The sequence below is a fragment of the Amblyomma americanum genome, chromosome 3, assembly GCF_052857255.1.
Source record: "Amblyomma americanum isolate KBUSLIRL-KWMA chromosome 3, ASM5285725v1, whole genome shotgun sequence".
NCBI lineage: Eukaryota > Metazoa > Arthropoda > Arachnida > Ixodida > Ixodidae > Amblyomma > Amblyomma americanum.
In genome coordinates this window covers 70,990,205-71,001,651 of record NC_135499.1, presented here as the reverse complement: position 1 = coordinate 71,001,651, position 11,447 = coordinate 70,990,205, and positions in this window count along the sequence as shown.

Sequence of the window (11,447 nt, the reverse complement as noted above, 5' to 3'; positions counted from 1 at the left end):
CTTTTTTCTTGAACTGTTAGAAATAGCGCAAAGATGGCGTGAACGATGAGAAGGAATACTTACAAGGCGGGCGCGTGCTACAAACCGGGTCATTAAGCTTTAAAAGGACATATATCATATTTACAGCCTTCGCCCATGCACACCTGATTGCGATTTCTTTGCGCACGGGCATCTGAGGCCAAAGAGCGCCAAGGCACAAGGTAATTTTCTTCTTCTCAAGGTGGGGTCAAAGACCCATTTCCCAACCATTTCATCCCAAATAAGCCGAGCACCATACCAGGGGAAAGCTTGTACCCGTTGTATCACCGGTGGTTATCCGGTGGCACTGGAGATCGAATTCCACACCTCCCGCATGCGAAGCGGATGCTCAAACTACTAGGCCATGAAGCGGAAAACCTTATTTTTACGTGGAGCCATCCTTTTCCAAAAGCACACGCCAAAGTTCTACACAGCAAAAAAAAGCAGGAAAATAGAAATAAAACATGATTATAACCGGAAATGAACAACAGCTAACCCGTGTTTAGCACAATAACATTGTGTATTTCTTAGTCAGGCTACGTCAAAGGAGAGAAAAAAAGGCGAAAACAAGGAAGCAGTGCAGACAAATTATTGTGGGACCATACAAAGAACGAAAAATAAAGTGTCCCTGCCAAGCTGTGTAGACCGTTCGAACCTGTTGATTTTCAGGTGGTTATCACCCTATGACTGGGGTCGTGCTTTTTTTCTCGTTTTTGACCCTGATGTGCTACGAATGGTTCTAAGCAGTGTAGACAGTTAGCACCGTTCGTAACACAGCAGTCTCAAAAATGAAAGGAAAAGCGATCCCAGTCAGAGGGTAATAACCACATGAAAATCAGCAAAGCAACGGCAGGAATCACCTTCTTCAAAACATAAATCGCCGAGACATGTCCGTCCAGAAACTGCAGCTTTTTATCAAAGAGTGAAACCGAGGGTGTGCTGACACACTTCTCTCCCGGTTTAGAAATGAGAAAAGCTTGATAATCTCTGGCTTCAGTTTGCTTTGGCATATGCAAGAAACTTCGGTCTGAACAAGACCGGTTTACAGCCACAGCTGCCGAAATGTTATGCCAAGATACAGCCGGACTTAATTTTTTAAGTTAAACTTGTGTTTTTAGGCAATATATTTGCAGCATCTTCCCGTTTGTCCATTGTAAACACTAATGCTGGTAAGGGAGACCTTACGCATAAGTTTACTCCTGCATTCTGTGTACTCGGTGACGTACTTCCGGGAGCATGTTTCGTGCTTTCGATCGCCAAGCATTGCACAAACCTTCCTAAGGCTCCACTGGGCAGCGAAAACCACGTGGCTGTGATATGTATTTGCTATCTTCTTAATATTGTGCGACATCCTGTGAAAATACGGAATAACCTGGCTGTTCCTTTCGCACTTCGGTTTTCCGCCTCTGTTTGTCGTTTTGTAGAGAAGGATTTCACAAATGCTGGAAATAAATGCACTTGGATAACGGAACTAATAAGCGAGCTACTAGGTCATCGAACCTATGAGTCAAAAGGTGCGGGCAAGATTTATTGAGAGCGGCCTGAAAACGAGTGCTCGCTACAGGCAGTTTTATCAGCTTAGATTGAGCGCTATCTAAAGGTAGTGCACTTTTCTTGGGCCTGGGGTAGTACATATAGCACACTTGTGACTCAGAGAATTTGACGAGGACATCTAAAAACAATATCGAGCTGTCAACAGTAAACTCACAGGTGATTTGAGTGCACCAGGCAATGCGCTGTAGATGCGTAGGATTTCAATAGTGATAGTCACAATGCTGTCAGGTTGCACCTCTGGAAAAAAAAGGCAGAATAATCGCCTGCACAGCGGTACACCTTCCTCACATGGAACATTTTCTTGAATTCTTTGGTCCACCGCTGACAGGTATACTCGCACAGCACTGGAGCAACTGAGGAACCTGTATACATTCCGGACTTCTGTACATAAAACTGATAAACGAAGCTGATCGCTGTGAATTCTAGACAGAATTAAATTATACCCATACACAGGTCGGAAGGAAGCGCGGCGATTCATAGATGTAGAAAATGGCATCGAAGCATTGTGAATGTACGATGTGGTGCCCAACGTCTTACCCTCCAGCGCTTACATCGAAAGCTTTCAGTGGAGCGGCTCATGTCGTCACGAGGAAACCATGCAAAACAGCGATGACAATTTCGAAAAACAGCTCCTGTTGAAATTAAATAATTTAACTACTTTGTTGTAGTTTGAGTGAGTTTGTGTCATAGCAATGAACTTGAAAGAAACGTAACGCAAGTGTAATCTATTACTGTTCTGTAATTATTCAGTTCCATTTCTGGGGCGGTATGCGACAACTGTAATCAGTTATATTTCAGATGGATTAATTGTAATTGTAAATAGTTACTTATTTTCTGTAACGATACAAGACTGGCGGAAGGAGCAGTAGTACTGCGCATTCAGGAAGAACGAGCAGAGGAGCACAAGCAGATAAACAACTAACAGACCGGGCGTCGTAAGTAACAGGAAGTCATTTCGATTTGAAAGGAAATAAATTGCGGGGTAGTTTGATTGGGTTTACTCTTCGTTTTCTCCCTGTTTGCCCTCTTTGAGTCGAGCTGCGTGCTCTTTCATACGCGCAATGATGCCCCAATCTAAACATTTATTTATGAATAATCTTAACACGCGCATCTGAATAAGGCACTAGTAGCTGCGTAGGAAGACAGATGGTCACCGTCTATGCGCTTAGAATTCGTAGTTCCATAAAATTCTTTCGCCAGGGGCAATCTAGAAGCCGTGGTTATGCTTCTGCCCTATATTTTGACGAAATTTAATGCGGCAGCTCGGGCGAACACGAATGAACAATGGCAAGCAACCCTACAAGAAAGGCGTTGGTAATTAGTGTCATGGTTAGCCACCTGGTTATCTCACATGGGGTTTGGCGTGAAGAACAACACTTCCAAAGCGTGCTAGTGCAGCAGATAGTGTAACACACAACACTTTTCTTGTTATAACTACCGCTTTCTTTTGCCATAAAAAAACATACTTTATTTTTTTTAAGAAGTAGAGGACTACAGAATTGAGTTCTTGCAATACTGGAACGCCTGCTTTGCATATTGATGAAATTCTGCACGCTTAATGTCGACCTCTTTAGTGGCTGCGCGCCAAGTCGTGATTGGATGGCTTGGCAGAAAACCTAGCAGACTCTATGGGCAATTAATTGCCGGGTACGTACACCCCAGCCATTATAATGAAAACATTACTGGTCATATCTTTATGTCGTCATTCCACATTGCGTCAAGGCTTGTTCTAAATTTCAGTGAAAAAAAAATTCCGGCATAACCTACTTAATACTCGACATCCGCACCTCTACATCTAATCGGTACCAATCCATGCACAGTAATGAATGGATACTAGGTCTGTTAAACCGATGCGTACTACGAAGACCAGCTGCTGAATCCGAAGCGGTTGAAGTAGGAAAGATTGTGCGTCCCATGCAACAACATCATGGGGTTGAAGAGTTTTGATAACCAGCCGAAAAATGATATTTACGGCTTTGTCTGTGAAAACAATCTTGATTCTTTGCGCACGAGCCACTGGAATGCAAATGACTGAGACCATTGAACGAAATGTTGCGCGAACAGCAAGGGTGTCTTTAATTGATATGCTTGTATTTTACGGCTTTCTAATGTAAGCCATGGGACGGGAACTTGTGCGCGAAGTTCGCGTAAAATGCACTGTGGGAAGGACAGTCTCAAATCACGTCATGCAAAGAAAACCAACGCTTGATGAATGCTCTCAACCTTCAGCGAACCACTCAAAGTCATACTCACTCACTTTCAGCGTGCAGAACCTTTACAAGCCTACCGGATACGCATCAAAACGCAACAATAAACCGATCATCGACTCCTCAGTCTCGCCGACAGAACTACAAACTTTACGGCCCTGTGCGGGCGTGCACCTCTCTTCAACTGCGAGCCCGAAGTGAACGGTTCTTGCTACACTACTTTAGAGCGGCTGTTACTACACTACTTTAGAACAGGTAAGATGATCTGTAATACAAGAAAAGTGTATTGCATGTTCATTGAGAACTGAATTAAAATCTCTTATAAAAATGCCGCAAGCTCTTAAACGGCTTCTACATAACATACGCTTGAAACCGTTCTGCAGGCTATTTTGTGGCACAGTATTAAAATTCTTTTTGGTTTTTTTTTTAAACGTGGATGGATGGGTAGGTTCACGAGGCTTTTCGTTTTTGATATTTATACAGTGACAAATTATACTCTCGTTAGTTCGAACTCACTTAATTCGAGCAGCCGGTTAATTTGAACTGACATTTTCGCCCCGTGAGCATCAAGGATATTAGAGCTGTAAAACCTGGCGTATCGCGTGCAATATATAGGCTGCAAAATTCCGCTCAGTTTAATTTACTTCCTATGTTCATGTAGAGAAGGCCGAGGGAAAAGAGCCAAAAAGTGTGGCTTAACATGTCCCACGACACCTACACTCCGCGGTCGCAGAAACGTACGACAAGTGAACAGAAATGACAACTTCGCGGGAGGCTTCAAACGATGGTTGCCGAGCAGTTGGTGCATAATGCAAAGAAACTATAAAATCAACGAACAAAAACATCAAGAATAAGACCAAACAAAGAAATAAACAATATAAAAGATGGAAATAAACACTTACGACACAACAAAGCAGGCCTGTGGTTATTCAGGCCACCTAAACATTTCACAGAAAGAGAAAGATATCGAAGAAGGAATAAAAGTATGGCTCATTCTGAAACCAGCGCCTACAAATTTTAGCTCTTTCCGGCCCACTCGTGACACGTGAGTATTCTTAGCAGAAACTTATTTCAGAGACGGGACAATATGCTTGTTAAGCTATCCGTGGCTAAATGCCGCTAGTTGTAATTTTGCTCGCACAAGTGCACTTTTTCTTCACGTTATAAGGAGGCCATCTAAAACGTGTTTTTAGAAAAATGATCGACGTGTCAGCCGCCAAAGTTTCAGAGAGTCAGCTATAAAACAATTCTCTTCTAGACCTAACTTTATCGGCGAAACCGCCTAAAGTATGTATCGTCGCATTGCTGAACTGGCTATTCATTATAAAACTTTGAATTTTTCGTTTGATTCCTAGCATGCATCTGATATTTGCGAGAAGTTTGGTCGTTCTGTGACGCCAAGATTTTATAATTTTCTATTTTCAAATCTGAAGTATTGATGTGATTCTTAGGAAATCTGTCAGTTATTTTACATTTCGGCAATGTAGAGAACTATATTCAATAAATACTGAAAGCTCATAACTTTTTTCCATGTTTTTTTATTACTTAGGCTCTGCAGATTTTAAATGTACCCACATCAACGAGCTCCGCATAATTAAACAATCTGTCTCCGTCTGGTTTGTACTGCCAAGCTCCGATTGTAACATGATATGGCCACCGGCTCAACTCTTATTTCATATTCGTCGCATGAAGGCAGTTTTCTTGCTGACCTTTTTCAGACTTGACTATTTTTGCTTAACGTGATTAGCCACGTTCGGCCTTTTTTACAGTGGGAGTGTTCATTGCAAAGGTATGCAGAGCTTGTTAATATATTCCTGATGAGGTAATATGCTGCTCGACTGATTACTGAAGCTCTCATCTGCCCACCACTCCCCTACCTGGGGCTGTGGGAGGTCCGACATATCAGCATCACCATCAGCCTGACTATGCTTACAATAGAGCAAAGGCCCTTTTTATATTTCTCCAACCATTGGTGTCCTGTGTCAGCTGCGGCGACCCTCTTCCCGCAATCTTCTTAATGTCAATTGCAGACCTAATTATTGCGTCCCCCTCCAATGATTGCCTTCTCTTGAACTCGATTCCGTTACTCCTAAGGAGAATCAATTATTTTCTGTTCACATTTCATGCTCTGCCGAGGCCCATTTCTGCCAGTTGATTTCGACTATGATGTCATTAAGCAGTGTTTGTTTCCTAATCCACTCCGACTACTTTCTGTCTGTTAACATTACACCTATCAGTTTTCTTTCCATATCTCGCTGTGTAGCCCTCAATTTTGCCTCAACCCTTTTTGTTTCCCTGCATGCTTCTGCCCCATAGGTGGATACCGGTAAGATATATCTGTTATATGCTTTTCTGTTGATCGGTATAGGTAAACTGCCATTGATTATCTGAAAGAACCTGCTAAATACGCTTCACATCATTATTGGTTTTCTAGTTATTTCGCTGTCGTGATTGGGGTCTGCGGTCACAACCTGACATAATTAGACGTATTCCCTGACCATTTCCAGCACCTGACTACAAGTAAACTGCTGTTCGCTTCATAGACTGTTAAACATTACTTTGATTTATTACATATTTAATTTAAGACCCACCATTTGGCTCTACCTTCTGTTCAGCTCTATCTCATGAATGACTTAGCAAGTCGATGTAATCAGAGAGTGGCAGGTTACTAAGATATTCTCTGTTAGGTTTTATCGTCAACTGTTCCCAAACATGGCCTTTGAATACCTGCTGTAAACAGGCGGTGAATACCATTGGCGGCATTGTGTCCTCCTGATGGATTGTATGAATATGGCCTCTTGCTGAGTATCCTTTACGAAAGCCTGCGTGTTCAATTGATTGACAGAAGTCTATAGTTGTCTCGACTCTATTGGAGATTACCTTAGTAAATACGTTACAGGCAGTGGACTGTAAGGTGATCAGACTGTAATTTTTAGAGCCCTTGACACCATCTTTTTTATAGGTTAAGATGATGGTAGCATTCTTCCAACCTTCTGGTACGCTCGAGGTCACAAAGTATTGCGTATATAGAATGGTTAGTTTTCTAGCACAATCTCTCTAATGTCCTTGAAATGATGTGCTGTTACCTGATCCTCACAAGCTGCGTTCCCGCTTTGAATTGCTCCTAAGACTTTCTTTCCTTCCTTTCTCGTTACTGGTGGTATGTCCCATTGCTGTGTGACACTGCTTGTCTCATTTACGTCCTCATTACATTGGCTACTGGAAATATATAGAAAGAGCGATACAAAACGCTTATAGATCGTTCATTGCGTCTTGGGAGCTTTCATGGGTGGAGTCTCTGGCCCGAAACTCCTGCTGCGACTGCGGCAGCTTTAGCCCATTCGATCACTGAGGGCTGATTTCTGGGTTCCCAGCTGCACAGCGGTACCTCCCACTGTCCCGGTGTGTCATTGTGCATGACTGGGAAGGCAGGGTTGTGCTGGCATCCCCTTGTGGTGTGGTATAGTGTGGCTGTCTCCGCACCATGGGCATGCGGCCGTGTATCTTATTTGGAATAAATAAGCACGAATATGTGTGTTTTTGGAGCTGTCTCCATCTTATACTGATCTTATGGGAGTTGCAATGGCACTCGCTGCGTGGTTCCCGGTCAGGCCGGCAAGTCCTGGTGCCCACCTGATTTTCTTCGCTTGAGCCAGTTTGGCTTCGAACGCTGAGATCATTCCTGCCAATTCTGCCTGAAAAGAAATTCGGACAGGCAGTCTTCGAGTGCAAGATGATTACCAGGGATTCGCCTTTTCTCTTGCCTTCAGCAACTGCGAAGGAAATCGTAGTCTTTCCTGGTTCAGTAGAGGTACAAACCGTTACAGTGACACTGGCTAGCTGCTTGCGGGCGCAGTCTATTGCCGCTGCCCCCATGGCTATGTGTCTTGAGTCGGTGGCTGCGTCTACAAAGACGAATTCTTTTTTCCAACGATGCACTGCTCTACGCCTCGGCCCTTGCCTCCTTCCGGCCTCGGGGCAGTTGTCGGTGCATGTCCTGGAGGATGTCTTGCGTCGACAGGTGTGGTCGGAAGCTGAAAATCGTCTTGGGGAGAAGGTCGTTGTTCTCCAGGCAGTTCTGGAGTCTCATTAGCACGACCCTTTCATGAACTTCCCTAGAAACGATGTCAGAGACATGGTTCTGAGGTTGCATAGGTCTGGGTTCTTCCCACGGTTAGGGATCGTTACATTGTCAGCATGCCTTCACTCCTGGAGCACCGTCCCTGCTTCACAAAGTTCATTTAGGTCTTCGTTAATATAGTAAACTACTTAGGTTCCAAGTTTAGCATGATTGATTTACCGATGCGGTCCCTCCTGGCGTCGTGTTTATTGTCGGCATGCTGATTGCGGTCTGGACATCTTCTTCAGTTATGGGTCTATCAAGTTTACTGTTTTCCGGTCCCTGGTATTCTGCTTTCCTACCACAATAGCTGGTCGCCCCAGTGTACCGGTCAGCAATCTTACGCAAGAGGGGTGCATTGTCACAAGTTCAGAACTAGAAGGCGTGGGTGATGCATAAAAGTCTTCGGCTACTGTAACTAACACATGTTGATTTCGTTTAGTCATATAGGAGACTGTGGCCAACTACTACACCGGTAGCCAAATTCTGTTCTAGTGAGGGAGTTCGTTGTCGGTTCTGGTCACGCAGATCAGGCCGCACCCTAGGCCCTCACATATAGCAAGTGTATGTATATAAAAGCGTTAATATTAATAATGGTATCGATAAAGTAAGGCAGAAATGGACTGAATATCACCAACCGCTATATATAACCAGCGTACATTACTAGAAATGCTTGATTCACTATAAACTTCGGAACCTACGCAGGCACAATGTAGCAAGGTCTATACAAGGGGCATATTAGTCCTGTTTTCCAGCGTACTTCTCGCTTTCATAGCTGTATTGGTGATAAGAAATTTTCTGTTTTTTAGGGCGGTTATTTTAATCTAAACTCATTACGTGGCCGTATATTCATGGTTAACTTTGAGAGCTTTTTTCTTCGAATAGATGAGTTAAGCTGATACACTAATCCGGTTGTTTTGCTTAACATTCCGTCCGTCTATTATATCTTGTACAGCTAATGCTCATTTTCACCCATAAAATCCAGCGTTATTGGCTGTATTCTAAGAAGAAAGAAGTTAACACTGTGCTGAACTCCAGTAATGTTCGCAATCTATCATACCGAAAGGTCTAAAGCGCTCCGTGTTGCCGTTATAAAGGAGATTTGCGACAGCTTACAACGAACACTGGACAGTAACACGGGGCGTAATACTTTTCTGCAAATAATGAAAACACTCTACGGTGATCATTTTTATCACGGGAAATTGCGGGTGATAAGGTGGTTAAGAATTTAGAGATAGGCCCTCTCCTTTAAGCGTATTCGCACAAAACTTAAACTGTACCTTTTGTCGTTTATCCAAACAGAATATCCGATGCACTCGCAGCGTTCAGTCTTTATAATAAACTGAGGAGTGATGCAACAAGGAGTAGGGATCTCTATTACACTGATAGCTTTGAGCGTAACGGCGGTCAAGGGAGCTTTCTTTTGCAACCCATCTAATTTTATAAACTCTTCTTCAGAGATACCATGTAGAGCAACAATAAACGTATGGAACTTCGTCTTATGGGCTTGCCGAATCCATTTATTAATTCATTTATGCGTTGTGTTCGCTTTTTAATTAATATCGAGGCACCTTAGCTTATTGATTTCAGGATATTTTAAAGCAAAACCTCTACCTCACAACCAAAGCTTCAAAAGCCAGGCCATTGCTGAGGCCTTGACTTTGAATAAACAAATAATTAAAATAAACGTTGCGGCCACTGGCATAGCATAGTGCGAGAGCGTAGAGCGAGAGCACTATGCTATCGCTGCAGCTGATCGCGCCTCGTGTTCTAGTTGCCTTAGTGACATAGCAAATACCCACGACAGGGATTGGCCAGGGTTCAGTGAGGAGGGGCAAGAGAAGAGAGTAACCTGGTGCTAATGTAATGGATGTGCTTTGGGCAGCAAGTCAGTGAAAATAAAGAGGAAAAAGAGGAAAATGGGAGACAAGATCAGAGAATTGGGTACATCAAAATTACAGAAAGATTTATAAATGCGGAAATTTTGGACGCAATGGGCAAGGGAATCTGCCGGGAAACTGCAACACACTCTCGCGCTGTGCATTCAATAACGACGTTTTCATCAACTTCCGACAAAGAGACACACAACTTTATTTGCGACAGGTGAAGGGAATTACGACAGGTGGGTCCCGTGTGGCCCTTATGGGAGGGGAGGGGGGTGACATCCTGGGCCCACCAAATCGGTGAAGTTGAGTGCTGTTGTTTGGCTAGGTGAGGAGTTGGTCCCAGATTTCTACAGACGGAGCTGGCAGGAGCGCCTGTGGGGGCGGGTTAATTTCGAATCTCCACAGCATGTGCGCCGGCGGCGCGAACAGATCAGATCAGCTTAACCTCGATCAGAGGTGAACCTCAGTGCTATATCGTCGCCAGATGTGCCGACGACCCAGCAAAGCAAACCCATGAGCCAGTCAGGCCGAAAACATGATTTCGCACGTCTACTTGATCTATGTACGTTAAAACCCTACCATTTTTTTAAATTTGTGCCGAGTGATGAAAGCGCGCTCTTTCTACTTTTCACAACATGAAAAATACTCTGTGCTTTGACGCAGGCACCTTGAGGTCTCCCAGTCAAACAGGTTATAGATTTACTGGCACCAATTGGTCTGGAATTGTGGATGTGTCCATACAAGATGAAAGTTGCGATTCTAAAAACCTATTTTCGAATACTGTGACCGAATTATCTAGCTATGTACAAGGGCATGTCCTTGCTCCCCGCTTTATCGGGGGTATTTTGAAAGATAACTCCCACGCGTTTATCGCGTTTATATAGAAATGTATTCTTATCAGAAGTTCACAAATGCCTAAAGAAAATTGTTTCGAGAAGAAAAACCACACTTCTATTACATGAAACACTTATGTTTTATAAGAATGTGCAAAAATATATCTTTTGAACTCTGTGCTTTCCCTCCAAAAAGCGGTCAACTGTACTCATCACAAAATTCTTGTTGGGAAATATGTAAGTGCGGTACTAGAGGCAGCTTCTTACATTTTTGGTAGAAATGAATTGGGTAGTATCTTCGGCCTTCTCTGCTTGATCGATACATTAACAATACCGTAAACCTAAACGAAACTTGCTCCTTTGATGTATGCACAGAGGAGGATATCATTCCCTTTCGAAAGAAAAAATTCATGATGAATTGCCCCCTGCAGATGTAACAGTTTTTTCGCCTATGTCAACGTCATCGCACCAACTATGATTCAATCCAGAGTCCTGTCGTTAACGCCTGCGTTGTGTATTCTGGGTCGTATTCGTCTGTTTTGCGCTATGTAAAGAAGAACCACAAAATGCAATGCAGAATTCATTGGCGCCATTTATGACCGCATGCGAAGGCATGATTATATTCTCCGGCTCCGAATTTTGTGAGCCGCGGCGCCGATTCCATATTCCACGCATATTTGTAGCTAGATTTCTCGTAAAAGGAACTGAGGGTCCGGGACCCCATGCAAACTCTGAGTGAAGAAACAGCAGTATATAAAATTCGATCATTCTACTTCTACTCGCGTAGAAAAAGGGGAGAAAACACAAACATACCCAGAAAGCATCAAAC